Source organism: Canis aureus, chromosome 34 (assembly GCF_053574225.1).
Source record: "Canis aureus isolate CA01 chromosome 34, VMU_Caureus_v.1.0, whole genome shotgun sequence".
Taxonomy (NCBI): Eukaryota; Metazoa; Chordata; class Mammalia; order Carnivora; family Canidae; genus Canis; species Canis aureus.
Window position 1 is genome coordinate 18358050 of NC_135644.1, and position 26364 is coordinate 18384413.

At 35.8% G+C, this 26364-nt stretch overlaps 1 protein-coding gene and 1 long non-coding RNA gene across 3 annotated transcripts in view; one reads left to right on the plus strand and one right to left on the minus strand.

Annotated features, from left to right (window-relative positions):
• Nucleotides 1-26364, minus strand: part of B3GALT1 (beta-1,3-galactosyltransferase 1) — a 503452-nt gene that overhangs the window by 255459 nt on the left and 221629 nt on the right. The window lies entirely within an intron of this gene.
• LOC144304969 (uncharacterized) overlaps nt 18840-26364 on the plus strand; it is a 45003-nt gene continuing 37478 nt past the window's right edge. For both annotated transcript variants that reach the window (XR_013371976.1, XR_013371975.1), the window contains exon 1: nt 18840-18937. This is a non-coding gene — a long non-coding RNA (uncharacterized LOC144304969). The remainder of the gene's footprint in view (nt 18938-26364) is intronic.

Below are 26364 nucleotides of genomic sequence, written 5' to 3' on the forward strand. Positions count from 1 at the left end.
AAATAGAGACAAACCTAGAAACAGATCCTTTACTATAGAGAACAAAAAGATCGTTACCAGAAGTGAGGTGGGTGGGGGGATAGGTGAAATACATGATGGGGATTAACGAGTACACCAGTGATGAGCATTGAGTAATGTATAGAACTGCTGAATCTAAACTAATGTAACATGGTATGTTAACTATACGTTAACATTAAAATTAACATTAAAAACCTAGTAAAATAATATTTATTTAAAAATTTTCCAGTAAAGCAAACTTAAAATAAAAAGAGCCTATATGGCCAATCACTAGTCTTGCTGCAATTTTTTTTTTAAAGATTTTATTTATTTATTCATGAAAGACACAGAAAGAGAGGCAGAGACATAGGCAGAGGGAGAGGCAGGCTCCTTGAAGGGAGAACGATGTGAGACTTGACCCCGGGTCTCCAGGATCACGCCCTAAGCCAAAAGCAGATGCTCAACTGCTGAGCCACCCAGGCATCCCTCTTGCTGCACTTTTAAAAAAAAGACTTTATTTATTTGAGGGAAAGAAAGAGAGAGAGACTATGAGTAAGGGGGAGGGTCAGAGAGAGAAGCAGACTCTCCGCTCACCGGGGAGCCCCATGTGGGGCTTGATCCCAGTACCGTAAGATCATGACCTGAGCTGAAAGTGGACACCTAACCCACCCCCTTGCTGCACTTTTGTAAATAACCAGGCTAAGTTTAATGAAACTAGGCTCACAGCATAAACAAAGTAGTCTTACTTTGGTTATCTTTTATAGAAATGGGGGTGAGGTGATTGTAGGGAAAAATTCTCTGATTCAATGGAAAATTATAACTTCTCCTTATGTATGTTTAGTATCTTTGAACTATTTTCATCTCTTTGTAAACTGGATCTTGCATCTTTCTGCATTTTGTCAGTGATTAAGGTTTCCCATTATCTCTCATCCTTTTGGTTTAGTGTCACTGAGAACTAAAACCTGAATGCCCAGATCCTTATCTAAAAAAGCCCTGAAAGCTGAAGCTGGATGCATCCATGGTCTGCTCTGAACAATAGCCGTGACTGTGACACTGATGTATATGCCATCAGAAGAGACACTCAAACTACAGAACAGGAAATTCATTGGATCCCCACTATTTGTTTTCACTTTATCATCTGAGAATGTTTCAAGACTTTCATCTAGAAATCTTGATTCCCCGACTTCTGGATTCAAAAACTGAGTTTAGAGTTTGTTCTAACCATTAAACTTTGTTTGTATTTTCTTTCCACAGAAATGCCCCCTCATTAAATGCTTGAATGCTCACATCCTATCAAGGCCTCATTTAAGTGGGTGCCCTCTTCTCATCTGTACCACTGCCTCCAGAAATGAGACACAATTCTTTATCTGGACTGACCTATTCCCAGGACTGATAGACTGTTCAGTAAGATATGGAGCAATCTACTTAGATTTGTTTTTTCTGCTTTTTCCAATCTTTATTTTTTGGCTCCTTTACAGATCTCTTATCATACAACTTTTAACTCAGATCTCCCTCCCTAGCCACCAACATGATTTTTATTTTTTTATTTTTTTTTTCAACATGATTTTTAATATACAAAACTTCTTAAATTTTCAAACGGGAGAGTGAAGGGGTTTGGAGTATGCTACCCTCAAAGTATGCCACTCTGACATAAGGGGTATTTTGAGCTAAAGGCAATAGAAAAGAAGCAGACACACATTCATTCACACTCTCTTTCTCTCTCTCTCCCCCCCTCTCTCTTTCTTTCCTTCTCTACTAGAAAGGGAAGGGTGATTTTTAATCATGGGAGATAACTCTAGGCTTTTATCAACTCAGAGACAGCACTGAGTGGAATCTCCATAACAAACCTTACTAAAAAAACCCTTACATTAGTTTCCCTATACATTTATCTTCCCACAGTTTGCCACCTCTAAGAGCTTAGACCCCTTTTCCTTTGTCTTGTCACTTCTTTAAAAATTTATTCTTTGTCTAGATATTATATAAACCACCCTATTGGGTTACTCATCCCTTAAGTCTTCCACTGCACGTATTAAAAAGATTCTGTTTTTCTCTTGTTAATCTTGTTTTTATCAGTCTAATTTCCAGAGATTTAGTTAGAGATTCTCACAGGGTAGAGGAAGAATTTCTTTCTCCCCTACAATTCCAAACATAATGTCTGAAGTATACTGACAGCAAGTTTTAAAACATTGAGAAATCCAAGATAACGTTTACACTCTGGAAAAATGAGCAGTAGTTTGAGGTACTGATATATAAGATGGATGTTGAAAATAGAGTAAGGTGAAAGATATAATATTTGTAAATACATATTGGTGCATTGCGATTTATCCTTTAGAAAATATTCTTTTATCCTTCTAACATGTCAGAGAAGGGGCAACTATTTGATGCTTTTAACAAAAATAATGACCTTGACAAACAAAAGAGAGCAGGGAAAGAGAGGAAAAGGAGGATGAAAATAAAAGAGAATAAATTTCTTAAATTTCTTTAATATATCAACAGGAATGCCTAATCATGAGAGTGACAGATCATAGAATTTCTTCCTTAATGTAGAGAAGATGTTCCATTTTCAAATACATCATGAAGCTTGGAGTCATATGATAGGAGGAGAAAATGGCATAGAGAAATAAAAGAAAAGCCTGCTCCTTGTCATTTAAGGGATAGTAAAAAAAAAAAAAAAAAAAAAAAAAAAAAGTGGAAAAAACAGTAATAAAGATAAAGATGGTAGAGTGTCAGACTCCTGAGCCCAAATCTTGCTTCTTTAGCTGAAGCTGCAAGTGTGCTACAGATATTTAAGGCAACATTGAGAGAAGAAGGATTCTTGTCTGTCTCTCTCCCTGATGGCGCTCTGAGAAAAGCACATAGTGTGAAAGACATTCTTTCCAACGGGGAGCTGCTGCATTCCAGGGTGGGATGGCATGGCCAAGCATAGAGTATTCTCTAGCCTCAGTGCCCACATGGCAGGAATGCTGGTGGAAAACCTGTGGGCCACCTTGGTGAAAGTTCAACATGAATATGAGACAGGTTAGCCATCATCCCTGTGCCTTGATACAGACAAGAGAAGTTAGACCAAAGATGTAGGAGGTTCTCCAAGTTCTACAGGAGGTCCTTGTAGAATGCCCAGAGATGGGCCTGCATCGGTCATTTGTTTGTATCCTCCTTCCTGCCGGTACAAACCCAAGGATTAGCAGGGTGCCTGGAGAATCTCTCCTGGCCAGTGTACAAGATCCTCTAACCCTTCCATCTAGCCCATCTAACCCTTCCATCCTCTAGCCCAAACACCATCTAAGGAAGGGTCAAAGTAAGGAGAGAAAATGAGGAAGCTAATTTTTTTTTTTTTTAAGCAGGTAAATCTAGAGAAATTAAATCATTGGCTCATGGCTGTGTTTGGACTAACTTTAGTATGTCTGTACTTTCTACTACTTAGTATGTGGAGGCTAGTGAAATAGATAAGAGCTGTTTTATAAAATAATGGCATTACATTTGCGTGGCACATCTGAATATACTGTGATACATTTGTGAGGCCACTGAAGTATTAACCACAAAGCCAGTTGCATAACATTTATTACTACTGCTAAATCATACCAAGTCTATAAATGTATGGTAGGCAATGGCACTCAGTTTTCAGAACCATTTCAAAATTTTTTGCTTTGGGGTAAGTTTGGAGAGAATAAAATCTCAATGTTGGCTAAAAAGAGAGAAATCTAGCTGGGTTTCAAAATAATTAAACTGGTCAACCAGCTCTAAGATATTAACAGCTGCTATTTTAATCACTAATGAGGTAGTCAGTTCCTATAATCCGGGAGATGGACCAAAAAACATGGGCTTGGTTTTCCTCTCATTTTAAATCAGTTCACTGGAGAAGGGCTATCCTCTATCTTAGTGCCGTCACTCTGCAAGCTGCTGATAACCTGTGGCAGACAGGGAACACTACTGTATCACCGTGACACATATACACAGAGGAGGAAGCACATTGAGTTTAATGGTTATTAACAAAAACAAACACGATGCAGACCTAAGAAATTATTTCTGGGCACTCTAATTTGCAGGACTCACCTGACTCCTAACAGATAAATACATAAATAGGAAGGGTAACTACCTTCTGGATATATTTGGAGTGTGCTCCTCAAACATTTTACAAACTCCTTTATGGTTTTTCAAAAGCCTCTGTGTTCCTGAAAGTAACATTCTGATCTAATGGATGTGACGTTGGTCTTGCAGTACAGTTCTCTGTCATTACTTTTTTATTCATTATTTTCACTTGATATAACTGCATGAATGGCACAGGAGACTTGGCAGGGCTCGAATAATAAAATATCCAGTTCACAAGAACTACGCAATGTAATGATGTCTAAATGTATCTCCTTTTAAAGTAACAGACCGTCCAGCAGAGATATTTTCGTCTGTTTCAGTTGTATTCAAGGCAAGTTTATTTTCCAGTGGGTTAAAAATCTCAAGGAAGAATAAGGGAACAATTATAAATTGTTGACTAAGTTAATAATAAAATAGTCAGTTGGAGAAATATGATTCTAATGATTACTAGCAATTTATCCTAGCGTTTTCAAGGCATATTTTCTTTAAATATTTTGTATGTACCTCTACTACAGCAAATAATATATTATATTGAAATTACTCATTACACAGCTGTTTCTATAGGTAAATGTAGGCATGTTTTGGACAGGGACAGCTTTTACACTCTTATGATGATGCTGTCTGGCATTCAATCAATGCTATTGAATGATAACAAATGATATTTTACTCTGTTAGAATGGAAAACAGGGATCCCTAGGTGGCGCAGCGGTTTGGCGCCTGCCTTCGGCCTAGGGCGCGATCCTGGAGACCCGGGATCGAATCCCACATCGGGCTCCCAGTGCATGGAGCCTGCTTCTCCCTCTGCCTGTGTCTCTGCCTCTCTCTCTCTCTCTCTCTCTGTGACTATCATAAATAAATAAAAATTAAAAAAAAAAAAAGAATGGAAAACAACGAAAGTGAATCAAATTGGAATACCACTGCATAATTTTAAGAGCTTATTCAGATAAAAAGTTTTGGGATAAATAGAATATAGTATTTCCTAGGCTTGAGCCTAGAATGGGATTAATGGAGAAGAGTACGGTTTATAAAACATGATTTAGAGGCCATTTTGATTTCCTCCCCATTTTTAAAATCAGATATCTCATAATAAAAACTGTAGTGAACATATCTACAGATCTTCCTCTGTACTCCCTTGCAGTTTCCTCCCTTATTTTGCCTCATCATTACAAAGCTAGAAGACTCCTGGAGAGGAAGACCTCTTACTCTACCTTCATCTAGGACTATTACTACATGCTCAAAAAAATACTACAGAAATTTGAAGGGAAAAATCCAATCTCTCCCCACCCAATTCCCTGGATATTAGGAAGCTTTTTTTTTTTTTTTTTTTTTTAACCAGCTGAAATGAAACTAAGGTAATTGAAAAGCAAGAAACTTTGCAAAAGCTTATTACTATAGTGATGTAGAGACAGGCCCAATAATGAGTACTTTGTGTTTCTACAGGATGGTTGGTAGGGAGGCTGCCCCAGTTCCAGTCTCCCTGAGAAGTCAGATACAATTTTGCACTGGGGCCGCACTGGTTTTCTCTTTGGGGTCCCAAAGCTAGGGAACAGCGTAAGGAAAGGTAAGAGTGGAATCCGGCCTTTGTTTGAAGACTGAGAGAAGGAAGAAGGACAGAACAGGTAAGCGCCCAGTTGGATAAGAGAACTAAGGGGATGGAGAACAAGTGGGTTTCTATAGGAATTAATGCAAAATATGTTTCTAAAAGCATTTTTGTTTCATCACCTAAAGAGATCACACATTTTAGTATCATACTTAATCTATGTAAAAGCAGAAACATATTTTAAAAGTTATCCTTTCATGAGCCCATCTGTGGCTTATCAGAGGACTTGCCTGACCACAGAAGTAGACGCGGGATGATACTGAGGAACTACATCAAACTATTTTAATTTTATTCAACACTATTTTTCCCCAAATTGTGAAGATGCTGCAAAAACGAGCAAAATTTATGAAGTACTAATCTGTTATGTGAGACAGCCTAAATTTAGTTTTAAAAATTGAACTTCACTATTTTTCAATCACCTATATAAAGCCTAGGTACTTGAAAGAAAAAAGAATATACATTTAAAAAATCCTCTAGCCTCTGCCCTTCAGGAGTTGGTTTTCAACAATGTATTAGGTAAAGGCTAGGAACTTGAAAGGCAGAGATACAGCCCTCTAGGAGTGAGAGAGAGACAAAGAAAGCAACAATTATGATAAAATAGGATAAGCACTATGATAAAAGAAGCCCAAGGTATTGCAGCATCAAGGAAGAATGGCTTCCAATTCAGCTAAACTCCTTTTTTTTCTCAGCAATGTATCAAAATGCCAGTTACTACATCTTATATAAAAAGCTTCCTATTTTTGAGGATTTGAATGCAGAGGTTATTAATTCTCATTGAATGTCAGCAGCCCTTGAGGACATTTTGAAAATATAGCTATGTTCAGACTCTCAGGTGAGGCAGAAATCTAGAAATTTCTAGAAATTAATTGTTCTTGGGTGGAGACAGAGCATCAACACTTAAAGGAGAAAAAATAATCTGCCAACTGTTTTTGCTGTGCAGTTAAGGCTCAGAACCAGTTCCTTCTCCAGGTTTTCCTGATTATTATGCAAAATTTTAAAAGAGAATCATTGAGGGTTAGAGTTGCTTCCTATAAAATTTCATTTTAAGAGATGAACAGATTGAGGAGAGGGTCCTGAAACCAAAATTGGGGTCATGAGGTTAAACAAATTCAGGATAGGACATGTAACATTAACAGAGAAAGGCAACGTCATGCTGCAACTAAATTCATTCTCTGAAGACTTATTAGCAGGCAAAGAAAGTCAATGAGCAATGTAAAAAATGATTTAAGCCCTGCCACTGCCATTCTATCTGGGGGCACGCTCTGTCAAAGACTATTTAGTGCTTCGCCCTAGTGCCACAAACTTATCACCATCTGTTCCTTTTGTACGTTCCTCTCGTTCTGCTGAAAGGAAATGCTTCCCACTATATTATTAGGTTTCCTATTATACACATCCCATACTGTGGTTTGAATATCAGAGTTTTGCAAGTAAAAAGCAGCATATTTGCCCTCCAAATGTCCTCACAACTCCCAGGACTTGTTAATTTCCAGAGCATCACTGATTTTCAACTTCTGGGATTTCCCTGAAACATGTGGAAATGGGAGAAAAAGATTTTGCTGAAGCTCACAAGCATACCTACATTCTGACCCAGACTATTTTTGTTTCTTTACCTCTATCAGGACACCTGTTATGATTTTAAGAGAACTCTTATTAGAACATCTGTTTCAGTTGCTCTGCTCTCTGGAGAAAATACATTTATTAGAGAAGATATCTGTACTTGATTTTCTTTTTTTTTAAGATTTTTAATTTATTTATTCATAGAGACACAGAGAGAGAATGAGAGGCAGAGACACAGGCAGAGGGAGAAGCAGGCTCCATGCAGGGAGCCTGACGTGGGACTTGATCCAGGGTCTCCAGGATCACGCCCTGAACTGCAGGCAGCGCTAAACCGCTGCACCACCGGGGCTGCCCCTGTGCTTGATTTTCAAAGTTGAATTTTTTCTCCCACAAAATGTTGCAAGGAAATTTTTGAGTATATTGTTGCAAATGGGGAAAATCCTGGCCTCATACTTATTTAGACATCATTCTGGTGGCACTCTAAAATTCAATTTCTCCTTAGAGAAGTAACACTAACAGAGAGAACATAGGTCTGGGGAACCCACAGTGTGGGCACAACCTATTGCCAGCATTGCATTTTGTTTTGTCCTTGGATAAACTAGAATTTTTCATTAACCAAGCTTCCACATCTATAATTGGGAAATTTTTCCTTTTATTCCACTGAGATGATTTCGGTGTCTTCTTGCCACAAAACTAGGCTAAATAATATTGGAATGGCCCCTTCCCTAACTCAGTGCTATGCTTTACAAGCATACAAGACTGATTGCTCACATGCCAATATGATGATGAGTACTCATAAACAGAGAAAAAAATGATAAAATGTATTCACTAACATTTCTGTTGCTTAAGGTTTATGATAGATAATAAATCTCTGAATAGAATTATGTGAGATAGAGAAAACACTTGACTGCTTCATTTATGCAGGGTTTTTATATACTCATTTTCAAAGGACAATGTGAAAAGTGAAGTGTCTAATAAGGTTACAGGGGCAGATTTTTTGTTGTTGTTGTTCACTAGGAAACATCTTGTTTGACTTCTCTTAACATTTTTCGGTAGATTACTATGGGGATTCTAAATTAATTTTACTAATTAAGAATGCTCTTGAATGAAGTAACCTTCACCCGCTGCTTGATATTTCTCTCAAAACATTTCAGGACCTGTAGGAAATTCATTTCAATGTGTCTAATCCCGGAAGCCATATTTCAAATGAAAAAACATCCTTACGTTACATACAAATCAGAAATATGATTGAACTAAAAGAGGTACAGGTGAGTCAAGAAAAGAAATATATTCATTATTAAAGGCATCACAAAGCATAGATTAAGTGATCAATTAATGCATATGGATTGATTAATTGAAAGCAATGCCTCATTGTTCCACCAATCTTAAACTTTAGCATATTATTCCATCACTTTATACAGATGTTGATGATCAGAATAACAATAAAGGTGTTTGTTTTAGTTGATTGATATACCATTATTAATCTAGTGTTATCTTTCCATTTTATAAATGAGATTCCTGACACACAAAGAAGGGACTTTTTTCAATGTAACTGAGATCCTGTTGGTATCAGTATTAGAATTTCAGTCCTTTGGTTGCAATTTTATTGTCTCCCTATCATACAGGACCTTCTATGTACCAAGCATTTACTAAATACTGTGGTGGGGTAAGTAAGGTGCAGAAGGTGGTGAAAGTATATCATAAAAAGACAAAGGAAGATATTTCATGATTTGTCCCTTGAGGTTATTAAGATTTCATATTCACTGGTAGCAAAGAGCCATCAGTTTCACAAGCTGTTTGTATGACCAAGTGGTTGCCTGTTCAAGAAGAGAGTACTGGGCAGCCCAGGTGGCTCAGCGGTTTAGCGCTGCCTTTGGCCCAGGCCTGATCCTGGAGACCTGGGATCAAGTCCCACATCTGGCTCCCTGCATGGAGCCTGCTTCTCCTTCTGCCTGTGTCTCTTCCTCTCTCTCTCTCTGTCTCTCGTGAATAAATAAATAAAATCTTTTTTTTTTTTTTTTTAAAAAGAGAGTACTTAGTATATGTGGAGAGGAAGAGGAAAGGGGAGAGCAGACACTGACATGGTGTAAATCCCCACATACTTTAAGCCTGATGCTTCTGGGGACCAGGGATAATGATAGGAAAATCAAAAGTACGATTAGTTTGTTGTTGTTGCTCTCACCAGTAATTCCTCCTTATAAACTGTATGATTTAAGGATGGGTACCATTCATTATACAAGGACAGTAAGAGAATTTTTATTTATGGGGTTTAGGAATTTAGAGACAATTATATATAGTTGAAGGGGTAACTGAAAAACAAAGAGATACACAGATGTATTTCAAATATACCCTAGAAATTAAAAATGTGAACTCCTATTATTAAAATATTTGGGAAACCATTAGAGTCAAGTTATAATGATGATAATAATAATTAATTATTCCACTGGTTCACCCACCTTTGTTCTTTGCACATGGGAGATATAGATATAGATAATCTGCAATGAATGAGTTAATTGAGTAAACCTATAGGTTATAGATTATCTACGTAAAACTTCATTAAGAGATGATTTGGAGATAGGCATTGTTGGTTTCATAAAAATGTATTTCAAAAGGCTTTCCACAATATGTGCCATGATATTCTCATACACAAGATAGGGATGTGTGAGCAGAATGCTAATCTGGCTAAGCAGAGGCAAAGCTGGTTGAACTACTGTATAAAGAGTGTGAGATTAGTGGATCAGTTTCACCCTGGCAAGAAGACCTCTGTTGGTGTGCCAAAGAGCTCTGTACTCAGCCATGTCTTGCTGAACATTATTATGAATGACTTGTATGAAGATGTAAAGAAAATCCTGTCATATTTGCAGATATTATAGAGCTAAAATCTATAAAACAGCATTAGAGTCCTAAAGTAAATGGACAGGCTGGAATAAGGGGCTGAAACTAATAGGACTGGATTGGTGTTCCGGGAAAGTCCCTGTCTAGACTCAAGACAAAATTATAGAGTCAGCCTTTCACCATCTAATCCTGATGTAAAAGGAATAAAGTCAATAATAACAGTGACAATTTTTATTTTAGGCCTTCTAAGTGTTTCTCTGGTACATTTGATGCTTAAAATGGGGCTATGAAATAGTTATTATCATTCCCATTTTATAGATGAGAAAAATGAAAGCAAAGAAGTAAAGCTGCTTTCCGTGAGTCATAGAACTGGAAAGCAGAGAGGAGGTCAGGATGGAGAGCACAAGCCATCTAACTCAAGATACACTGTAAATTTACACAGAAATTCTGCCCTTAGGTTTCAAAAACCAAATACAGAAGCACAGGTTGCTAGAGGAGACATTGTTTAAAGGTCCCTAAGTGAAAGATTTCTGTGACAGGGTTCAACATGAGGTATCAGTGTTGCCAGAATGGTTAATGGTACCTCTAGCGGCATTTGTGGAGAAATTTATCTAGATCAAGAGAAATAACATTCTTGTTCTTCCATATGGTGTCATCCTGCTTCAAATTCATTCATCATCTAATTTTATGCTCTTCACACTTCCTGCATTTACATTGACACTGATAAAGGTACTCAACTCATTAATGAAGAGACAATAACGTAAAACAAAATACGGCACAACTTGAGCTCAATACACAAAGTTTGAGAAAATTTGAGCAGTTATTCAATTAATCGAGTTGATGAAAATCGTAATCTAGATAAAGTGAAATTGAAGCTTGTGAACTGGTCCATTCATTTCTTTTTCAATCATATTAACATACAAGTACCACACTGTCATTTGGATCAACTGGATAATCTGGGATGACCTTCATGTTTCCCTAACAACCTGACCTTCTTTCCACATTCACTTCATTTGATCATATATAGTCCCTGTTTTTTTTTTTTTTTCTTTTTAGTTGAATGCTACTGGCTCAATTATTCAATTAAGGGGAACTGAACCTACATTTAGTTGGCTTCCAAATACTCTAGTTTTACTAGAGTAACAATTTTATCAGTTTTAGATTTGAATTTTAAATTCAGACTAGATTTTTAGATTCTCTGCAATCTACTTTTTAAAGATATTTTTTAAATGCTCAAATTGCCCTTGCAGACTTTTCATACAAAATTACGAGGTACATAGCTCATATTTTACGACATCAAACTTAAAATATGTATGCTTTCTCTAATATTCTGAAGATTGAGGGAAACTTCAATTCTGTAAACAAAATAATTTTAGAAGCTAATTTAAAAAAGATTCTGGAAGAAGAGTAAAATTGAAGGCTCAACCCTTTCAACAAGAAAGTTGTACTATAGTCTATTTTGCCACTCTTATATATCTTTATTTTTGTAAACTAATGACAAATTATTTATACAATAGGAAAAGAAAACTTAAATACAGTGTTAGATTACTCATAGTATGCACAGAAGCTTCCTCTCTTGAATCATGTCTCAAGTTGTTTACCTTCAGTCTTTGTTCCCTCCTGATAAGCCAACAGTCATGTTCAGTACACATCTTGCAGATATTGGAACTAGTTATTTTTGAGGCCCATTCATTTATATAATGAACTTCAGAAACTATACATTAAGCAGAAAAATTAAGTACAATAGTCTATTTTTAATCATGAAGACAATACTAATTATAATTCTCCAGATAAACATACATAATTATAGTAATTACAATTCAACAATAACTCACTGGTACTTACTATTATAAACTCATAAACTATTATTCAGTACCCTATAAAATTCAAAATCTAATTGAAAGTGCTAGTTTAGCATAATTCCCACAAGCCATCATTCTTTAATATTCTGGAATGAATGAGGTTTTGGTTGAGCTATTAATTGATACTGACAAGCAATAACCACTGGAATGAAACTGCAATTATGAGTGGCAATTAATCACATTTGCTGTCATCTCTGGTGTCAAACAAAATTCAATAATATTCTAAATAGTTTTCAAAAGTTTATACCTTTTATGTTTCAATTTACTTAATGGAAACCAAAAGCAGTTTCTTGGGATAATCAAGTGATACCCAAATTGTATTTATATAAAATATGAATATTACATTTTCTTAGTTTAAGAAGCTTTTGTTTTCCTTCTGAAATTATTTTCAGCATTAATCTGTGTTTTTGCACGCTAGGAAAATCTCCTTATGCTCCAACCCCTACCTGCATTATCCCAGCACATCTTTTTGACTCATAGATCACCTTTGGACATGGCCAAAATTGCACGTGTAGTGAAACTCCTGGGAGCAGGAACTTTAGTAGGCATCATTAAGAACTTGAGATCATTTGAGAGGGATCTTTCAGAAGCTTCAATTGATCAATGTCTCTTTGAATTGGGGAAAGGAGGTAGAAGGATTTAATTTCCTTTCCTTCATTTTTTTTTTTCTAATTAACACGGCAACTAGCAATGTTCTTTCTCTGACCTATAGCATTCATACACGGCATCATTTACCCCAACCTGTTCTGTTCAAAAGTCACTGGAGGGCTCCTTAGGCACTAATGCTGTGACCTTGGGATTGAAATATAGCAACGTATTTGTTCTAAACCAAGCAAGATCACCTATTAGATGACCACTTCAAGGACAATATTAGCAACAAAAGAGCCAATCCCAGATAAATGAAGCACTTTAGGCAAAGTGGAGGTTGTGACCTCAACAGGCAATATCTACCAGATATTTAAGCAGATACACAGGCTTACTTCAATATTCATGAATCCCAATTCTTGTTTGCTCAGTGAGACATGTCTACAAGGAAAAAGTCTTGTTTCGTTTTACATGCTTACAGTTTGTGGCAAGTTTAATGTACTGAGATAGTTAATCCTCAATAAACTAAGAAAAGAAATAAAGCATCTGTTCACTCTAAGCTCCAAATTTGAAAAATGTTTTCTGGAAGGGTCTTCCATAAAGCTGAAAATGCCAACAACTTAAAAATAAAAAAGGATTTATGTGCTATAATTAAAAACTTGAATAGACAGAGCAAAGTTACTTATTTAGAAATATTTCTAAATGCATAGCATTTATATATGTTTCAGGGAATGTTAGTAAAGTGAAGGGACTTACTAGCAAGCAGACAGAGAAGAAAAGAACATTATACTAATTGCTGACACTAATAATGTAAATAGAATGACTTTCACTTTAATTATTCTGTTTTTTCCCTTTACTTCTGTTTCTGCTAATTGCATTTATGCTCATTATTGACTTACAATAACATAAAGAAGTAATGGTCAAGACTTAGATTTCATGCTGTTTGAAAGCTGCCTCAATATAACATGACCTTTTCTTCCTTGGTATTTACGGTTCTGACACAGCTATGTTCTGGCATCTTTTTGTTTGTTTCTTTCAAAAGTTATTTAAGTTCTACTCTGATTTTGGATTCGTTTCTTTCTCTTCCTTTTTCCTGCTGTTTTCATAATAGTAATTTTATAAAATTTCAAGTGTACAGAAAATTTCAAACTACTCAGCAGTTCAATTATTTTCAGTTGTCTAACATATGTCTTGACTAACTCATCTTGGTAGGTTTTCTACAAAAAACCTTGTTTAAGTTCAGATGTGCAGCAAGAATAGTACTGAAATTCTTATTGTTAATTAGAATCGCAATTTGCTCTTGATCCTTGAAAAGTTAGGGTTAAAAAAAAATCTTGTTCCATAGCTTGGAACTTTGGTATCTGAACTGAAGCCTAATCTAAGTACATGATCAAGGCCCATATGCTTCCAGAAGAAACTTTGCAGCACATCTTTGTGTTAGGTGCTCTGGTTAAGATCCAAGTAAGATTTCTCTTCTTTCCCAGTTAAGCACCAATTATGTCTTTGTCTGACAGTTGCCCTTCAGTCAGAAACACAGAATTTTCACAACAGAATCTTCTATTTGCCCTCTCCAGGCCTATTAAATGCCTGCCAGCAAAAAGTGTTATTTAATAAATAGTGTTAAGGGAAATCCCGTTCCTATGTGATCTGAGTTCCAGGCTTGTGTCAAGTTATATGACTGGAAAGGTGCACATCTGAATGATATGTGATTCTCCCACTGTAGAATCACTGATACAGAATTATACTTTCATGTTACTGCAGAGCAATTACAAAGCAGATACAAGAAATATTATGCCAAGAATTCTTCTGTGCTTTCTGTTGAAGCTCCTATCTGCTATGTTGTTTAATGTCTCCTATAAAAGTCTCTTTTCCTCCTAGGGTGAATTTCTTTTACACTGTGATACCTAGGAGAAATGAATCTCTTGAAGAAATAGAATGCTTCCTTTCACCGGAATGAGAATTATGTAACTTAACATTTTCTAAAATAGTTTTAAAAGAAAATTATTGTGGAGGATGTTATTATGTATGAAAAGTGAAAAAGTCTATGCCTGTGAATCTAAATTTGTTTAACAATTGAACCAAGATTCAAAAATTGAAGAGGTTTCTTTTTTAACTGTAGGATGTCCTCAAGACTTTGATTTGCTAATATGTACTCTGAGTCTCTAACAGGGAGATTTAACAGCCACATATCCCAGCTCACTGAAACATATAACCCTTGTTTTCAGAGCACGATTAAAATCTTTCCACATAATTAAAGAACTAAAGAAAAATCTAAATGAATGCCATTTAGATTTGAATGCCAGGATCATACTTTCTTGCATTCCTTTTGACCTAACTGCTAAGAAGCAGAAAGTTAAATACACTACTCAATCACAATATCCAAAAGACCTCTTTAGTTAATATAATTCCTCCATCACATTAAAAATTATAACGCTCTTATCATTATCCACTACAAAATCTTAGAAGCAATAAAGTATAAATGCATGAAACTTTAACATTTATAGCATTATTGAAAACACTGTGAAAAACATGCATAGGGACAGTGGTTTTCAAAAATCAGTTTACTCATCATCACTGTTACTATCATTTCGCTTTATTTAAAATATGAAACTTCAAGAATGATCCCTTTGTTCAAGTGATAGGGGGAGCTTCATACATCCTTGAGATGGCCTTGGATTATTAAAACCAAATAAAAATTCCATGCATAATAAAAGAGAACTCCTATATTTAAATCAAAGGGTTACATTCTTTGAACATTATTTAAAAAAATAATCAGGTATTATTGTCTATAGTCTTGCAGATTAATTCTAATTCTTATTTTTTTAAGTTGTAAAATACGGTTTCCTAATCATCAAAGCCACTATCCTAATATCAATTTAATATTAGCCACACTCTTCAGTTTTAAAAAAAAAATCAGATTTTATTCAAGGAAGGGGACACCATTCCCCTTTAATTCAGGCTCTTTACAAGTACTATTTCAAATCTGTGTCCACATAAATCACCAAAGAGCTTGTTAAAAATGTAGATTCTATGGGTCATTTCCCAGAGACTCTGATCCAGAGTCCTGGAATCTTCATAGTTAACAAGTACCCCCAAGTGAGATGGTGGTTTATATTTTAAAAATTGCTTTTGAAGAGATTGTTGCCATGAGAGAGAAATTTTAGTTGTACTTAATTTCCTTCCCATTTCAAAAGGGCCTAGACACTAGTGTTACTTGGGAAAGGACTTAAAGTTCACTCAGTACTTCAGCATAGGAATGCCCACCCTTCCTTCTAACTGCCATTCCGTCCACACATAAGCAGTGCATTTTGTTCAGCCTGGACATGTGAGTTCTGGACCCAGCAATGTTGTTAACTAGTCATGTGGCCCAACCAGCAAATCTCATAACTTTACTTCATGTCATTCAAATAGAAGACTGGATTACATCATTCCAAAAATCACAATCAGTTTCAAAGTTCTGGCAATCAGTAAACTTAGATTTTTCTTTTTTCTTTTCTTTCTATGTTATTTTTTCTAATCTGTAGGTTTTCAAAATGAGCTTTAAGGCTAGGTTTTATTATTGTTGTTTTGTTTTTGTTTTTATTTTTTTTCTGATAACCTGACTTGTCTTTTTCAGAATACCACACATTGTCTCCATTTTCTTTCATTGATAAGACATAAAAAAACATAAAAAACTTGAGAGCATTGTGACTTCATCTGGAGTTCAGTATTACTCCTCTTGACCTCACTTGGTAAATCCACTGGGCCATCCTTATATTACATAGTTCGAAGCAACAAACATAGCAATAACAACAAAGAATGTGATTGAAGGTATTGAGAGTTTCCCCCCTTTTTTCTTGAACTGGCAAAGTAACTGAATGTAGGTACTGCTTCATAGTTTGCAAAAGATGTAGACTGATACAACTACTGTGAAAGTGACACCAGCAAATAAGGTTGATTCTTCCTTTTTTAGGGTGAAATTTTAACACATGCTCTAGTTGGCCTCCAGTCAAGCCAGTGATCTCTGTTTATGTGGAACAGAAAAGTCCATAATGATCCTTTGTTTTAAGTGAGTTAAATAAAGCAACACTTTGTCTTCTATACCATCTTTGAAGAAAAAACAACAAGCATCTGTCACCTGTGGGATGAAGTGTTGCCCACAATCACCTTGATAATCAGTGTGGGGCTATGGCTAGAGCACAGGCTTCTCTGCTCCTGTGTTCTGTCCTCTAAACAAACAAAATAACAAAACAAAACAAAACACCCCAACAAACAAACAAAACAGGTGCCGCCCTGTGTCCTGACAAGTATTGGTTTGTTCTTGATATCCAAGATAAAATGTTTCTCTGTTTTACTAAAACTTTTAGACCTAAACAATTTAGGTATTAAATAATACATATAAAATCTAACATTTCAAGCAGGTATAATAACTTCCATTCTGTAGCCACATATTTTATTACTTTGCATTAAGATGACATGGTTTTAGGTGAGAAGGTAAAAATATCCGTAACTTCTTACTAGAAAAGGTGAAATTCTTGGCAACAAAGAATACTTGTTGATCAATATTTGTAATTCATAAAAGTATACAATAAAAGGTGTTTAAAATGTCTTCAATCTGTCTCCAAACTCACTTCATAATTGACTTTGGTATACAAATAAAATTAGAAAAAAGGGAGAAAAAAGTCGTGTGTGTTATATAGAGAGCTAGCTTATATCACCACCGATTCTGGAAGTAGATATATAGCATTATTCTACAATTAGAGTTATCTGCAATTTTTAGCCAAATGGCTCATTTTAAGGGATGAGCTCTAGAATATGCAGAACTGAACCTTGGCCTAATCCAAGAGCATATTTCCTCATTTCTCCCTAAGCGTCACCTGTAAAAGTGGCACACTATTACCTACAGAAACCTTATACCCAGTAAGGAGTAAATCAGTTTTGCCACAAGAGAACAATTATTCCTAAATGGCAGCCTGAAGAGAAGCATACCTATAATAACCATTCCTCACTGAAATTGCAGTATAGGAAAATGTCCCAAATACGGGCATCATGGATTAGTGAAGATGAGGATGGCCAGTCTATTTACTGTTTCTGCAATGCTTTCATGATTATTCCCTCACTGTCTTACCTCTAGACTTTAAGAAAGCAGTGAGATTTTTGAGTTTAAATATTTTGATCACAATAAAACCATTTTTATTAAAATAAAAGTTTTAAAGACTGGAATTTATGAAAGATTCTAAAAAGACTTCCTTATGCTACTGTAATCTCCCCGTGGCATCCTTATATTACATTTTTAATATTTCCACTCGCATGCTTGACAATAATTGTTTCTAAAAAATTGTACTCCCCACAATTGTGCATTATAGATAGAAAAATTTAGAAGTAGAGCTTTTTCACATTAAAGAACTTTAAGTGCTTTATTCAGTTCTTATAAGAATGGTTAGCTTCTTCTATTCCACTGCCTCATTTGTGCTAAATTCTAAGCATTGTGATTAAACCATATTCTTTTTATCTAACCTCTGAGTAGGTGAGTCTTCCATAATTATTATTTAAAATATATTCTAGATTATGTTATTGAGCGCTTCCACATAGAGAGATTTTTCTTTTCATTACTTTTCCCTCAGATTACCAATGAAAATGTAAAAGCTGTATTATATTATGTTATGAAAAATGGTGATTTACAAATAATTGGTATTTGGCCTTGGTCCCTTCCACACTGTCCCTGGGAACCATGGAATAATCCTTGGCGATTCCATCCTGTTGAATTAGTTCATATTTGACTGATGTCAATAGCTAGAGAATGGCTCAACATGCATTCAAAGAGTCTGGTATTTCATTATCGTCACGGAGTCATTGTGCATGGTGGTATAATCAAAATCCATTCAGACTCAGATGATTATTCAATACACTTTCGAAGGATTCCTTTCTCCTTTCATCCTTTGTACATTTCCCAAGGAAATAGGATATATCAACACAGCATATGGTAAATGGAATCAGTCATAGCACCACATTGTATCTTCTATCATATGCTATTTCACAATATGACATGCTCAAGTTCTTTTCTGATGAACACTGTAACTCCTAATATAGATTTGGCAATAGCTCTTGCTTCTTCCCCTTTCATAGTCATCCCTGTCATTGCTATTAGCCTATTTTTATGTCTGAATAAAAGCCTGTGTTTCTTACTGAAATGCAGCTTTTTTATAACAGTGTATAAAAGTAAAATGTAAGCAAAAAGATGAAATAGCTCCAGATGTGGTAATTCAGTGACAAGTAGTTGAGCTATACACTGGTAAGAAAAAACAAATGCCCATAAAAGATTGGATTTTACTTTATCCTAGAAACACATAGTGGAAACAACGGGGACTTTGCAGTTCTTTCATGCCTTATGACTCACTGTGTGACCTGGGGGGATGTTAGTTCTGAAATTAGAAAGGTAAGAACACTCATTCCATGACACTGCAGTGAAATTTATGTAAGATCATGTGTGTAAAGTTCCCAAAGCACAGTGCCATGGCACAAAATGTAAGTGCGCTGCACTCAATAGCTTTCTTGTTCTTATGCCTTCTACACTTCCTAATGCTTCCTGAAGATTTCCCAGATAGATTGGATATAAAATGTGAATTTGAAAACTGAAGCCTACACATGTCTTTCATGTACTGTCATGGCATAGTTCAGTTAGTTGAAAGATAAGCCTGTCATACAAATAATCACTCAGCATGTTATGTTATTATCATGTCACCTATTTTAAGGTAGAAGATTCAGAAGATAGGCCTATGCTTCTTACCCTATGTTTCCTTGCCCTATACCATGCGTGTAATTATTTAATAAAAGTTATATGATGAGTTGCATATTTTGTGTGGTGACCAAATGACAGGACACGTAAAGAAGTATTATTAAAGAACACAAGAAATTAGCTCAGGGTATTAAAGGTACAAAATACCTTTCAAGTAAGTCAAAAGAAAATTTGATTCTCAGTATAGTTTTACATTTTGATGAGGAGAAAATAGAGGATAGATCTAAAGTAATCATCAAGCAAATAAATAAAATGTCTTCTATGAAAGATTTGCTGTGAGCTTCATGGATTAGCAATGAGAATCAAGTGTGAAATCTAACTTTCTAAAATATTACATATTCTCATTTCATACACTCATTTTCTTCACATCAGCCTTATAATCTAAGGGGAGAGAAAAGGACAAAACTAAAGGTATGTATGTCAAGGGGGCAGACCATAGGAATATTATTTGCATTATATTGGTTCCTGAAAGTACTGGTTTTACAATTCTTAGTGTTATCTTGATCTGTTATCTAATCATTTAACCCTTGGTTCATCCAGCCACTATGTCCTGAGCACGCCTTCAGTGAGCTGACACCAGGCCAGGTGCTTCTCTGTTTAAGGATATTGTCTTTCTTCTCAATCACTCTTACAGGTTTATTATGAACAGGGTGGCATGTTCCAATTATTTAACAACTTGTACCAAGTAGGAAATAACTATTTAGAAAGGATATTTCTTAAGTATTTACTACATATTAGGAATGATACTAAATGTCTATATACATTAGCGTCATGTATTCCCTTAACCAGCACAATGTAAGTACTACTCTTACTCCCATTTCAAACCGGAGAACACTGAGATTCAGAGACATCACTTGCTCAAAGTCATATATTTGCAGGTAGAAGGGCCAGAACTAGAATGTAGGCCAGTGACATAGATCCCACAGAAGAAAATCTGTACTCTGGTGAGTCATGGTACAGCTTTTGCCTCATGGATGCCCTTATTTTTTGACATTTTTCCTGCACAGTTGTTGACTAAATGTACCATATAATTATGCCTCTCATATCTGTCCTTTTACCTTCTTTTCAATCACTAGGAAAAGTGATTGCAAAATTTGTTTTCTGAATTTCAGAAAATTACATCAGCTTAAGTGTTCAGAAAAAATGCCTTGATGATTAAGAACTTCATATCCATAGTTATAGTTCCAAAATTATAAGTTTAAATTGGGCCTGAGGAAAAGATCTGCCATGGAATTAGAGCAATTTAGGGCCAAGAAAGATGGAAGTCCTTATCATTTTATAGATGAGGATGGAAAGCCCAGAGGATTCTTAATTGTTCCCAGGGCCCAGTGTTAGCAGAGCCAAGAGAGGAATGTAAACATAGGACTCTACATGTTTTCTTGGAGGTACAGAAATAAAAGCAAAAATGACCAGTAGTCAAGGGTTCCCTAAATCCAAGTTCTGCCACTAAATGGCTATGCTGTCTTTGGGTAGTCATTCATACTTTTTGGGTCTCAGTTTCCTAGGGTGAAAGAGCATCTTCTTATTTTTGCAATTTTAGTTTGTTTCTAACTCTAACATTTTATTATCCTGAGTTTCATTACATCATGATCAATTTGGTTATGTCAGACAGACATTATTATTATTCATTCGTGTTTCAGCCTACCACCATTCTACTTCCAAATGCAAATACTGCCCTCATTTGCTCTTTTGAGACAAAAAGATTTTATGCTAAGATTTAAGTTTTGTTTTGGATTTGGTTGTCCTTGAAGCCTTAAAAAATATCGACTAGAGTAGCTTAAGAATTCTTTTCTGTATAAGGATTAAATATCTTAATAATGATGATACAATAAATATTTGATGATATATTTTGGTCACATAATGAGGGATAAAATAATACAATCCTGAAGATGTTTAACAACACATTCAAGTACTGAAGCCCTGATTAAGACTGCTTTTAAATAATAAGGAATCTAGATAAAGGTGACCAGTGGAGAAATTCAAGGACTTAAAGCACATTTTAAAAACAGCAAAATGTGATATACCATATAACTAAAAAAGAAACTATCTTGCCTGGAAATCCAGGCCATTTTAATACTCTTTGTCATTTTAACTGGCTTTCTCCTAAAAAAATTATTTCAGGAAGGGCTCATTAGTGTCCTTATAGAAGACCAAAGCCAACTAGAATAAGGGGACCTGGAAACACATTCCAAACTTTACTAAAATGTAACTTTAATATAGAAGAATTTTATTTTACAGTTGGACTATTTATAATATTGGTTCCAGAGGGCAGCCCCCATGGCGCAGCGATTTAGCGTGCTTGCAGCCTGGGGTGTGATCCTGGAGACCCAGGATCGAGTCCCGTGTCAGGATCCCTGCATGGAGTCTGCTTCTTCCTCTGCCTGTGTCTCTGCCTCTCTCTCTCTCTGTCTGTCTCTACGAATAAATAAATAAAATCTTTAAAAAAATAAATAATATTGGTCCCATGGATGAAAGAGTATTAATAATAGTAATAACAACATACACTTAAATTGTGTATATTGTGTGACAAATACTGTTCTAATATATATATGTATATATATATGCATACACATTAAATTTCATGTTGTACATTTATTTTACTGTTTATCTGCTTTATAGTAGTCCTACTGAGTAGTTTACAAGTTTTAAAAAGATATTTTACTTTTATATTCTAAATAAGTAGTTTTATTTAATTTCATTAAAACTGATAAATGTAAGGTTGTACATTTCTGGGTTTCTTAATGTTTATATGAAAATATCTTTGCCTAAACGGTTGTGCTTGCTATGTACCATAGAATCTGGAAATGTCAGAACTAAAAAGGAAATTGGTAATCATGTATTCGAGGAGTCACCAGTACACATGAAACGAGCATTTTACAACTGAGATAATGCAGGGTCAAAGATGTGAAAGACTTCCAAGGTCATCCAATTAGCTAGGGGTAAAGTCAGATCTAGTTCTTTTTGCTTCCAGCACTAAGAACTTTCTACTACAAGCAAAATCCATGTAGCTACAAACTTAGCAGTAACTAGCAATAAAGACAAAGTTCTAAGAAGAAAAAAGAGCCTTTTTACTACAAGTTTTAAAACCCTAGGACATGATAGAAATGTTCCATAGTCTATTTAAAATACTGGGAAAAGAAGCACTTTCAAATAAAATAGTAAAGTTTTAATATAAGGACACAGCTTAGGGAGTTGAGAACCCCTCTCCAGTGTCCCTTCCAGTGTATCCTCAAACCTGCACATAGGGGAGGCACAGAATTACTTCTCATATATCCAAGTCATGATATGTAACTCATATATCTGTCCAAGTCACCCCTGATCTTAGTAGGGCCACTGTTAGCTCATATGGTGCTTTGAGTAAATTTAGGAAAAATTTCTTCCTCTGGATGGTTAAATTAGAAAAAGATACCTCATATGGGTGATCTGTAGCCCCTCAGGCACAAGATGGCTTTGTGCCAAGAAAAATGTATCCTCTTCCAGGAGTGTGCAGGTGTCCCCAGAGCACACTGCTTAGAGAGTCAACCAATGGCTCTTCATCTCTCCCTGCTTTTATGGGATACAATACACAAACTACACAACTCTGTGTAGTGGTCTTGCTCTTGGACCTGCTGTCTGTCTCATGAATTCCCTTGGAGATTAAAATGAAATGTTGTGGTTGTAGAGCCCTCCACTGAATGCCTCTTATCACTTTGTCTTCTAAGTCTGAGAATGTGTTCCTCTACTTCTTGTTTAAAGGCAACATCTCCACCAATGCCTTCTATCTCATCTCCTTCTAACTCAATCAAACGACATTATTTTTTGGCTTATCTATTTTCACCTTTTTCTGTATCCTGACTCCTTTACCATTTATAATTATTCTAGGTAGCTGATCACTAAAACTCTCCTTTTCCTCCTGGGCACACACATAGACCACATTTCCCAGCCTTGCTTAAGGCCAGGTATGCTTTATGACTAAGATCTGGCAAATGGGCAGGTGGATGAAAACAAAGAAGCTGCATGTGGGCCTAGCCTACAACACTTCTCATACAATCGATCATGTTCTCCATTGTTTGTCAAGTAAAGACGATTTCAGTAGTTCTGTGGGTTTTGGGAGATAGTATGGTCATTACACCAAAGAAACTTGGTCCCTAAATAACTGCAGTATGGACCACTCATGCCAACCCTCACCAGACTGTAACGGAAGTGAATACATTTTGGGGGGTTAAGTCACCGAGATTCGGCAGTTGTTTTTCATGGTAGGCCACTGAATTCCACTATAAAATGTACCACTTTCCATTTGTCAGGCTCTACTGAAGAATCAGACCATCACTACAGGCAGCTATCCTTTACGTGGTATAGGAAATTCAATGATACCATGCCTTCTCACTCTACTTTCAAAGACTTCAAGCCTTTAGGATAATGAAAAGTAACTTCAGCTTACCCAAACATGTGAGAACATCAGTAATTCCCACCCTTTCATGCTGATATTGTAAAACTAACTCAGCCTTTTTGGTTTGACATACCTTCTCCATGATTGAAAAAGGACACAGGGAATTTGGTTATTCTTAGTCATACTACTACAGGGTATTCTTGAAAGAAGAGTAAGTTTCCAGAGACCTCCTGCATTTTAGATCACAAAATCCAGTATGTACGCTTTAAACTCTATAAATTTCCCTCCAAGTACTCAGGCTCTCATTTAAATGATAATAAATGTCATTAATCATTTTTTTGAAAATGTATGCATCATACAAAATTACCTCATTATCTGAGATGAACTTGCATATTCCTTTTGTTTTCTCCCACTCCCTTAGTGGATAGTAATGCAAAGAGATGACAAGGATGTTTACTTTTGAGATTAGAACCACCTGTTAAAATTAATTTCAAGTTGGTGGTAGGATTAGTAGGCTCAAAGCAAAGTAGAAAATGGAAGGAAATATTACTATTGATCATCAAAGACTAGAGTAGAAAATTAAGACCTGAAACCTTAAAAAAAATATTATGGTGAATATATCAAATTGCAAGGTAGGTCTAGCACAGTTGTTCACCAGAGTGAAGAATAAGAGCATAGAGTATTTTTGAAGTACTTTTTCCTTGGAATTACTTCTGTTTTAGAAAAACTTAACATAAACACTAAAAGGGAAAATGAAATTATGGGCTTTTAACAATATTTTTGAGGCTAAAATCAGGTTAAGAGAAGGAGGCAAATTTCCTAAGCTTTTTACATCATACAGATTCATATTATCTGACTGTGTAAAATACTTGCTGTTTGATGCTTAGGTCAACTACAAGGTCCAGGAAAACATTTGGTCCCACAGACCACATGGTACTGAGAAACAGAACCCCAGTGACAAAATGGCATCACGGGCAAGGAGAGAAGCTGGTTTCTGCCTTTCAGTGACAACCCCACACTAGGGGAGTGAAGTATGCTTGTTATGTATAGTTAAGTCACTTTTGCCACCATCCCAGGGATATAGTTGAGAGTACAACATAGCAAGGGAAAGGGTAATTATTTGCTAATTTGAAGGAATTATCTATTAGTGATTTTAGTGGCTAGCTGCTAACTGGCAGGGACACCACTTAAGTATGGTACTGCATTTTGGGCAGCAGGAAAACTGGTATGGACACCATTTAAGAGAAGAGCATAAAGTGATTTGTTAATTCAAGGCAGCAACATGCAGTGGAGAGTCTATGTTCTGAAGGCCGTGGTTGGTTCTAGTTCAATCTCTTTTAAGATGAGCATTCTAGGAAGGTTATTATGCTGGTTATGAACTCCTTTGATTCTGTTTCTTGTTTTGGAAAATAGGATACTAATACCTCCCTCACAACTTGGTGAGCTACACACACACACACACACACACACTGCTGGTTTTAACTATTATAAATAACTACATTGATAACAAACATCAATAATTCATTTAACATAGCTCTCTAAGTATTTACTGAGAGGCTTGTACATTTTCAGTACTGAGTTGGAAACTATAAGTGATTCTAAGAAGTGGTTGGACCTTAGTCTCAAGAAGATTACAACTGTTTGGGGAGTCAAGATATACTGATGAAGCAATAAATATTAATACACAATCATATGTTATTAAAAGGGAATGTGTTTTTTAGGTGATGAATAATAGAAAATGAGAGGTAGGCCTTGAACTTGGTGAAATATATTCCTGAACAGGAGAATATTAGTTATTAAATAGTTTAATAGTATAGTTTAATACTTATAGTTTATAGTTATTAAATATTAAATATTAGTTAAGAAGCAAAAGACAAAAAAAAGCATCCATTCAAGTTAAGTCCTTTGAGATTTACCTTAATTCTAGGAATTTAGTTGGATAGGTTTTGCTGCATATGACAGAAAACCAAAATTAGAGTGATTTAATTTCTGATTTAAGACAAAAAAAAATCTCCCTTTCTCTCTCTCCCCCACTTCCCTCATCCCTTCCCCACACATCTGGAAAGACAATCCCAGGCTAGCATAGCATCATCTCAGAGTCAGACTTCAAGTTCTTTCTATCTTGATGCATCCCCTTGCATGGTACTGCATTTCAGGCAGCAGGAAGGAGGGGAGGGTGGAGAAGGGCTCACTTCACCTCTTTTAAGAAGACATTCTGGGCAAAAAAAAAAAAAAAAAAAAAGATATTCTGGGCACCTGGGTGGTTCAGTCAGTTAAGCATCTGCTTTCGGTTCAGGTCATGATCCCGGCCCACAAGGGGCTCCCTGCTCAGTGGGGAGCCTGCTTCTTTCTCTCTCTGCAACTCCTCTTGCTTGTCCTTTCGCTCTTTCTCTCAAATAAATAAATAAAATCTTTGAGAAAGAAGAAAAAAAGAAGACATTCTAGATATGAACTATATTTCCTTTCACTTCTCATTTTCAGAACTTATTCTTATGGCCATATTGAGACATAAGACTCTGGAAACTGGATTCTAAGCATTTATTAGAGAAAAAAGAAAGGGCATAGATGGTAGAGTGGGGAGTAGCAGGGACAATGAACCTCTAGTAGGCTTGGTTTCTCTTTTCATTTTCCTCCTCTAGTCAGAAAACTAACACTCCTAGAAAAGAGTGGGCAGAAAGAGAGTAGAACTATATTCCCT